Source organism: Pleurodeles waltl, unplaced genomic scaffold, assembly GCF_031143425.1.
Source record: "Pleurodeles waltl isolate 20211129_DDA unplaced genomic scaffold, aPleWal1.hap1.20221129 scaffold_127, whole genome shotgun sequence".
Classification (NCBI taxonomy): Eukaryota; Metazoa; Chordata; class Amphibia; order Caudata; family Salamandridae; genus Pleurodeles; species Pleurodeles waltl.
Window position 1 is genome coordinate 834,901 of NW_027149833.1, and position 9,967 is coordinate 844,867.

Sequence of the window (9,967 nt, forward strand, 5' to 3'; positions counted from 1 at the left end):
AGTGCCTGTTTCTGGCACTTCTCCGGGTGCTACCTGCTGCTGAGAGGGCTCCTTGTCTTGCTCGACGTCCCCTCTCTCTCCTGGTCCAATTTGCGACCTCCTGGTCCCTCCAGGGCCACAGCAGCGTCCAAAAACGCTAACCGCACGATTTGCAGCTAGCAAGGCTTGTTGGCGTTCTTTCGGCGGGAAAACACTTCTGCACGACTCTCCACGGCGAGAGGGATCAGTCCACCAAAAGGGAAGTCTCTAGCCCTTTTCGTTCCTGCAGAAACCTCAGCTTCTTCTGTCCAGTAGAAGCTTCTTTGCACCCGCAGCTGGCATTTCCTGGGCATCTGCCCATCTCCGACTTGCTTGTGACTTTTGGACTTGGTCCCCTTGTTCCACAGGTACCCTAGATTGGAAATCCACAGTTGTTGCATTGTTGGTTTGTGTCTTTCCTGCATTATTCCTCTAACACGACTTCTTTGTCCTTAGGGGAACTTTAGTGCACTTTGCACTCACTTTTCAGGGTCTTGGGGAGGGTTAGTTTTCTAACTCTCACTATTTTCTAATAGTCCCAGCGACCCTCTACAAGGTCACATAGGTTTGGGGTCCATTCGTGGTTCGCATTCTACTTTTGGAGTATATGGTTTGTGTTGCCCCTATCCCTATGTTTCCCCATTGCATCCTATTGTAACTATACATTGTTTGCACTGTTTTCTAAGACTATACTGCATATTTTTGCTATTGTGTATATATATATCTTGTGTATATTTCCTATCCTCTCACTGAGGGTACACTCTAAGATACTTTGGCATATTGTCATAAAAATAAAGTACCTTTATTTTTAGTATAACTGTGTATTGTGTTTTCTTATGATATTGTGCATATGACACTAAGTGGTACTGTAGTAGCTTCACACGTCTCCTAGTTCAGCCTAAGCTGCTCTGCTAAGCTACCATTATCTATCAGCCTAAGCTGCTAGACACCCTATACACTAATAAGGGATAACTGGGCCTGGTGCAAGGTGCAAGTACCCCTTGGTACTCACTACAAGCCAGTCCAGCCTCCTACAGTCACCCTCAAGTACCAACTGCCACGATGAGTCCTCATGGATCTTCTCTCCCCAGAGCTGCATGGATCCAGCATTACAGGTGGTCTAGAGCGGTCCCTTTAGTCCCATCTACCAGCTGCCCAACTTGGGAGATGGCGAGCCCTTGCCTCTTCAAGCAGGACCCCCGTGCACAGCAACTCTTGCAGTTACCAAGCCTGGTTTGTGCCTCCAAGGAATTTTCATGCTTTAGGTAGCCCTGGCCCCCAACACCTTTCTACAACAGTCTCCTGCCTGCTGCTACAGTGGGGTGCGACACTTCAGGGGTAGTGAGTGGACCTCACTGCAACTCCTTTGCCTGCTGCCTGGGGGGTACCTCTTAACTCCCAGCTGCTAAAGGTCACCCACCAGACTCCTCCTTGGGTTGAGTTTCCTGGACCTTCTTGGTACTTTTCCGCCTTACACACCATCTCCTCCATTTGCCAAAGCTTGGTGGTTTTCCAGCTCCTGACACAACAGGACAGCATCATGAACAGGATGTTATTCCCTTCCTTTGGAGATCATCTTGTCTGGCTCTTCCAGAGTAGTCTTGTTGGGACCGAGGCACAAGATGTACTTACCTATCCTGGTGGCAAGGGCATGCACTGGGATACTTACCTTTTGGGGTTCCTAGTTCCTCCTTCTCCCAATTCCACATCTTTGGGTGGAGGACTCTTCATATTCCACTTTTAGTATATGGTTTGGCCCTCACCACTATTGCTTTTACCAATGCTCACTGCTTTCCATGTTTATCTGATTAAAAATGTGTACACAGTGTTTACTTACCTCCAGTTAAGGGGGGTGCCTATTAGTATTCTAATATTTGTGTTACCATAATGAAGTATTTATTTTTGTAACACTGTTCTTTCATGTGTCTAAGTGGTGTGTGACGAGTGGTATTGCATAAGCTTTGCATGTCTCCCAGGTAAGTCTTGGCTGCTCAGACAAATTACCTCCAGAGAGCCCTGGCATCCTAGATAGTGCCTACACCTCACTAACAGGGGATACCTGCTATAAGGTGATAACACCATAGGTGCTCACCACACACCAGCTTCCTACAGTCAACACGCTCTCCCCTCCGATATACTTTTCAGTAAATATTTGGATAAAGGTTCTTTGTCATGTATGGACAAGTGTCTGTTGGATTGCACCAGGAATTTTTACATACAGGTAATCATGCAGGCTTCCTTTGTTTTGAGTCTTCAAAAATGTTGGTAAGTTTACCAAACACTTTCCCACCCAGCTCCACCTACCAATCGGCATTCTTCTCGCTTCCCACTGCCCCTTAAGTCCCTTTCATGCACCCTGCCCTTGTAAAATGTATTTTAACCTTTGTTGGAAAATCTGAAGCTGCCCCCTCTCCTCCTGACCAAGATACGCCCCAGAAAATGTATGGATTAGAACTTATCCACTGTGTTCCTGTCCACAATCCTTTTCTTCATAAGGATTCCTTTTATAGTTAATTTCAAACATTACAGAATTAGTTCTGGAAATTGATCAGCGGGAATCAGATTCTGTGCTGTTTCTGGGATAAGCCACGGGGACCTATCACTTGCAGTATGCAAGTGGTACCTTTGCCCTGGTTAAGTCAGCTTCAGTCAGTTATGGCATTCAGAACCTGCACCTAATAGCAAGATCAAAAGTACAGCAAAAAGGTATTGGCGGAATCCCACGACCTTCAGGACCCTCAACAGCACTAGAGCAAGTTAGAAGTTTTAACACTGCAAACAGAATTTATGAATATAGGGTGCCACCAAGGAAAAAAATATAACTCCTTACCACTAGGTTTATACAATTTAGCTTCAGATCCAAGTGAAGGCCTCCTGGTGGCAAGTAGATGCAAAGTTCTGGTGCAAGGTCTGGCTACAGAGACCACACAACTAGTAAATGACTACATTGGTAGTCAATTTCACTTAGTTTGCCATTTACAGGTCAAGGTATTAGCTATTAAAACAGGCAGTATCCTCAGGAAGAGAACGTTACTTCTGAGCTGGAAGGAGGGTACTCACCAATTCAAAACGGCCACTCCTATCATAAAACGTGAGCCAAAAAGCCCACTTGGGAGATTTGTTATAATCATTTTACCCACAAACCATTTAACAGATAAATCCGAGCCATGCAGGATGTTGCAAGTCGTGAAAAGTCCCGTGTGAAGTCCCTCCACACTAGAGATATTTAACTGAAGAGAAACAAGGAGGCGAGTTCATTCTTCAGCCAGGGAGAAATGAGTTGACACTCCCAAGATATGTTCATTCAAGGGTGATTTTGTAGCCTCCAGAAACATAAGTCTGAAAGTCATTTTTTGCCTACACAGGTGTAGTTCGTTGAAGACAGTTTTATAATGGCAGGGTAAGATTTGTCTCAAACACCTTTAAAGCTGTAACTTCAAAGATGGCTTGGTTAATCGAACGAGGGCACTCACTTTACCCAATCACACTGACGACGTGCATTAGTGACAAGGCAGAGTTTCTGCAGTTAATATTTTTCTCCAGTTTTTAGGGCTCATTGTGCCCCTGTGTATACCTTTACGATAATAGACTATTGTTGCGTGTGTCCTCCCTAACCGCGTGTATGGAGCCTGACTACAAGCAAATTCATCACCAGCTGCTGAGCAGAGGTCACTGAATTAATGTCTGCAGGCAAGACCCACTCGAGGACCTATCTAAACACCGGCAGCGAGAGAAATTCAGTCTGAACTGCGAGTACAAACCATAACACGGTGTACTAGCTTGCGGTACTGAGCCTCTGCGACAACGTAAGAAAAACAGAGTTAAAGAAAGTTGGAGTGAAAACAGCCATTCGTAGTAAACTACTCAATTTGGGAGGGGTCGGGTGGAGTGCGCGAGCAAATCAAAAAGGGAATTTCAGTTCAGTACACCTCCCTCCTCTCTTGCTAAGGTCAACTGTACTGATATGATGAGACGTTATAGACGACAACCAGCAAATCTGCAAAAAAATGAAAAATGGATATGCAATGCACTCCACCTGAACATGGAATCTCCACACAGCGGCCCCGAGACAACTGTCTCATTAGGGATAAAGGTACTCCTACACGGTACAGAGCCTCGTAATAGTCCGAAGATGGGAGAGAACTCTGCAACGGGGAAGATATCTTACTAACAGATCCCAAAACACAGCTAAGGAATCACAGTACCCCGAGAGTGACGAGAAGCTGGTTAGGGGCACCGCCTCCCACATTCAAAAGAAGCGTTCCTCACCCTTGGAGGCGCTCCCCCCACTTTCTCCAACTCAAGACCCAGTGCTCGAGGCAGTCCGGACCCTTTGAGAAGCGTCCTTGCACACCTCAGAGCTGCATCTTAACATGGGTACTTCACCTTAGAGCCAGAGGCACGGGCTGCAGGAATCACTTTGGGGGGTGGTGAGGAAAAAAAAAATCCCTCCAACAGTGTTCGCGTACAATATTGTAATAAAATTAACTTCAATTTCAACGGCCCGCACAAAATTCCCTCCAAACACAAGTTAAAGATTGTTCTCTTCCACCTATAACACGAGCTCCAACATGCATCGCACTCTAAGAAAGCGAACTGTCAGTGTCCGTCCTCTGCAGTTCATGTTACACCGCGGTTCACTCTTGCGAGACCGGACACAGCTGCACCGTATCTGCAAGTTAAAGTAATTAAACCTACTTGCATACTTACTATGGAGTTTAGAGAACACTGGTGTCCCCCAGACCAGCATTTCCCTTCCAGCTCGCATTTTCTTTTCATGGGCGTTATTCCAATTTTACACTGAACTACAAGTCCCAGAACACAACAGTGAATTACTAAACAAAAAAATACCGTTAACAAGTCATTTAGCCATAAATGCTCTGAAAGGAAGACCAGAGTCTTCTTAAGGAAACGGAAATAAAAGCACTTGGCAATGGCGAAAACATTTCATAGTAAACACTACAGAAACACTAAATTATCAAAGTGCAAACGGCCAGAGCTGAAATACATAAAAACTAAACATTAGTTAAAACGTTTTGTTAGCAAGTTTACGTTTAATTGGAAAATTAACAAAGCTAGATCAAAAAAAAACCACAGTAATCAATTGCAGAAGTTTAAAGGGAGCAATGACAGCTCCGCAGAGAGATCATCACGTGGGATAACGCAGCTTCGAGACGGATTATGGAAAAAAGAATAGCGACCTGCAAAAGAAACGAAGATTTACAAGGTATTTAAAATAAAGATCCCACCACCTCTCGTTCACCCACCTCTGTCTTGAGCCGCCATCCCATCCCTTCTTCGAGGAAAGAGAAGCATCAAGGTCCTAAAGTTCAAAACAAGTCAATTATAAAACACAACAACCTGAGAACGCCCGGTGACAACTCAGACCTATTGCTATTAACAAACTAGACACATACATAAAAACGTAGACGAGAGCAATTCAACTTCCAAACACAACGTGAACAGCACAAACCAACCTAATGCCCACGCTGACCCTTTTTAAATCCACAGTCTGGCGCGCCAGTAGGTCACGTGGCCACCTTTGGACGAATCAGAGGCTCTCCGATGATTACAAGTCACGCCTATTTCGGTCATGTGACAACCTCCTGGCCAATCCAAGGCGTCCGTGATATCTTGGCGGCAGAGAGGTGAAACAGATGGAAGCGATATCTGCGGCCGTCATGTGAACAGTCCGGTTATCATTGATTGGCTCCCGAGGAAGAGCGAGGTTGTGATTGGATGGGCTGTGTTCGGACGCGCGCAACAGCTGGGTGTGTCTATCTCAAGGAGGCTTCTGGTACCTGTAGTGGGCAGGTGATAGCCCCGAGGGTGGGACGCTCCTGGTCTGAGCAGGCTGGCCTCAGCACTGGGGGCCTTTAACTCCCCGGGTGAAGGGGGCCTTTCTCGTGCACAGTTTATACCCTGAAGCTGTAGGGCAAGTGGCTCTGGTGTGGGGTGAGACGGGCTAGGGATGTCACCCGCTTCTGTTTCATCAGCCCCTGCATTCTCATCGGAGACTTTTCTTCACAGTCTAACACATTCAGTGAGTCATATATAGTTGGGTCACTGGAATTATGCGATTGTGTTGCCACAGCAATGTTTTGCATAATTATAATTTTGCCACATAGTCCATTATTTCCCTCAGATTTGAAAGAAAAAAAGCTTCTGGCTCAAACAGTTAAAAGGGTAAAAAAAAAAAAAATGCAGCGACCTGTGTTTCCGTGTAGTGAGAGGCCGTTTGCAAACCTGGACCGATCACTTTTTTTTTATTGCTATATTTGGATATTAAAATTGTACTAATGACGTGGGACCAATGCCCAGACAGTGTTACTGAGTTTAAATATAACAAAATAAAGAAGTAATACTATTACAAAATGTGCTCCATTTTTTGTCTTTTCTTGCTGCATAGTTCACTAAACCCCACCGTGTAATGTGGTCCTCTCTTGCCACATAATTATAGTGGTCCTGGTTATAGTCTTGGTTCACCTGCATTGCTCAGAACTGAACATTTTGGGATAACCACCTTTGTTAAAGGAAAGCCCAGGCATGCATTAATGGGGGTTCGACACTACGGAGATGTCTGATTTGAAATATCTGTTACTGGATCGGGTTGTCCTTTGTAACGGGTGCTCCAGATCCCAGACAGATGTGTTCACTTCCCAAAACACGTTTCTCATGGTACTGAGCAGCACTTTTATTGTGCCTAGGTCATGTCCTAGACAGCGCTTTAAATGGTTAGGTACTGAATACCTGCGCGCAATTAATTTAAAATGGTGTGTACCGCACTGGTGCATTGCCCTCAGCTACTCCACTACTGAAACCAGCCAACTGGATGCTGCCGACCCCCACCAATGCACTGTAGTACTGACCACCGGTAACTGGTACTATTTTGCAATTGGTATCATTAACACAGACACCCATATAGCGGAGACCATCAAATACCATAAACGCATGCCTGGAAAAAAAAAAAAAATAACCCCGCCACCACCCAAAAAAATTGAACTCAATTCAATACTTTATTTTCTTGAAATACGTAATGCTAAGAATCACAGAAGGATCCATCCCTCTGCTGGCTCCAAGGCTTGGTGCATCCCCGGTGGGTTCAGTATGTGACCGTGGACCCAAGATTTGTTTTATGATGCAAAATGAACATTTTTGACAATTGACATTGAATTTCCCTTAGCCATCCCACTCATTCCTTCAAACAATCCCTTAAACCACAGTTCTTTGATAGGTTCTGTCCCTGTGCCTTTTGGTGCAGGACTACTGCTGCCACATGCTCCTTCAAATATAACTCACCAGATGATGGAGGACAGTTCTTTCACCACATTGGAAATGGCTTTTTGTTCTTTCTGGTGTAGTCTTTCCTCTTCGTGTGTATGTCCCTCTCCTAAAGCATGGGTGCATTACTTATATCCTTCTACTGCTCATTTTTTCAGCCTCTACTTTTTTCTGTGTGTTTCAATCAATCAATCAATCAGGGATTTGTAAAGCGCACTACTCACCCATGAGGGTCTGAAGATGCTGAGGAGGGGTGGGGTGAGAAGGTGGGGCGGAGGTGCTGCTACTGCCCGAACAGCCAGGTCTTGAGAAGTTTCCTGAAGGTAAGGAGGTCTTTCGTCTGGCACAGATAGGTGGGAAGAGTGTTCCACGTTTTGGCAGCGAGGTGCGAGAATGATCTACTGCCGGTTGTAGTTCTGCAGACGCGTGGGACGGTTGCAATGGCAAGGTCGGTGGAGCGGAGATGCCGGGTCAGGGTGTAGAAGGAAAGTCGTCTGTTGAGGTATTCTGGTCCGGTGTTGTGCAGTGCTTTGTGAGTGTGGGTGAGGAGTTTGAAGGTAATTCTCTTGTTGATTGGGAGCCAGCACAGGTTTTTCAGGTGGTCTGTGATGTGACAGTGGCGGAGGATGTCCAGGATGAGGCGTGCAGAGGCGTTCTGGATGCGTTGCAGCCTCTTCTGGAGTTTGGCCGTGGTACCTGCGTAGAGGGCATTGTCGTAGTCCAGTTTGCTGCTTATGAGGGCTTCAGTGACTGTTCTTCTGGTTTCAGTGGGTATCCATTTGTAGATCTTTCGGAGCATGCGGAGGGCGTTGAAGTAGGAGGAGGAGATGGCGTTGACTCGCTGGGTCATGGATAGTGAGGGGCCCAAGATGAATCCTAGGTTGCATGCGTGGTCGGTGAGAGTCGGAGCGGTTCCGAGAGTGGCAGGCCACCAAGATTCATCCCATGCCGAGGGGGTGGAGCCGAAGATGAGGACATCCATCTTGTCAGAATTGAGTTTGAGGCAGCTGCTCTTTATCCTTTTGTTTTCATTCTTTTGTGGAATTAGGTCTTGGCGGAGTCCTTGGTGAGGGAGAGGATCAGCTGGGTGTCGTCGGCATATGAGATGATGTTGCAGTTGTGGGATCGGGCAATATTAGCGAGCGGGGCCATGTACATGTTGAAGAGGGTCAGGCTGAGGTACGAACCCTGGGGTACGCCGCAGATGATTTCGGCGGCCTCCGAGCACTCTAGTGTGTCCTTTTCAGCAGTCTCTCTTTGTGTACTCCTACCTCCTCTGTCTTCCTCACACCCACAGACCCTATGCTGTCATACTGTCCCACCCGTCTGTCCCCCCCCAACCTTATATTGTTCCTGTGGCCCCTCCTGCCATTGATCTTGTTGTCACCTCCCTCACACTTGTCTTCCCCCTCCTGCCGTTGTCCTTGTTCCCAGCGCTGGCTTCGTAATACCCCTTTTTTAGTCAAAGCATACCAGAAAGAAGAGCAGGTCCTTTTCACACTACCTCTCCTTGTATTTTTCAATGAGTGCTCCTTTTCTGTAATCAGGGCTGTAAATCTTGTTATTATATTGCTAAGTTTGCTGCGCATTCAGATACATAGGTCAAATGTCAGGCAGTCTTCTGAGGGATTTAGAAGGGGTAGGAAAGAGTTTTTGTCTAGAACACAACAACATTTAAATGAACTGTGCAAGTATTTCAGAATATATCAGAATTGGCAAAGCACAAATGAAGCACAATTTTATGAATTCAGAAGTGTGTTAGAAATAGATAATTTAATATGATCAAAACAAATCAATACAATAGGTGATACAATTTCCACACATTATGATTTGTGTGCTGTATAGTTTCATTATATGTTTAATTATTGTATGCCTGTGCAAATGTAATAGTAATTTCAAATTAAAATGTGTTGTATGTAATGGCATAATGCTACCACACCATGCATAATACTCTTCCTCTTCACTCTACTTTACACCACTCCACTTTAAACCATACTATTACACTGTACTCTGCACCAGTCCACTTCACTCTGTGCCATTCTACTCTACACCCTCTGCCAATGTACTCTACACCACTGCACTCTTTGTCAATGCACTCTACATCATTCCAGTCTGGCCTACTCCACTATTCTCCTCACTACTCCACTCTATGCCAGTCTGGCCTACTCCACTATACTCTGCACAACTCCACTCTACGCCACTACAATCTAAGCCACTCTGCAAAACCGCACTCTACTCCACTTCACTCTAGTCTGTACAATTCCACTCTACACCACTGCACTCTATGGCACTCCACTCTGCAGCACTGCACTCTCCTATGCACCCTTCTAATTTATACCCACTGCATTCTATGATACTGCACTGTATGCCACTATAGTCTGCCACACCCTACACCAGTCCTCGATCCACTGGAACAAGGGTGCTCGCCTTTAAACTTTTGGTGGAAATGGATCAGGCAGCTAGGGGAAGGACTGAGGCTCTTAGAGGAGCTCTTACCAGAGAAAACTTGAAGTCACCATTTTGGGTTGTCCCGAAATGCTGTATAGGAGGGTTGGACAGAGGTGGAGGAATGATGTAGCATCATAGTGTTGGTCAAGGGTATATGACCTCTAAAACTGAGAGCTAATCTGACAAATGAAAGCTGGAAATTAACCCTTAACTGTGCCCA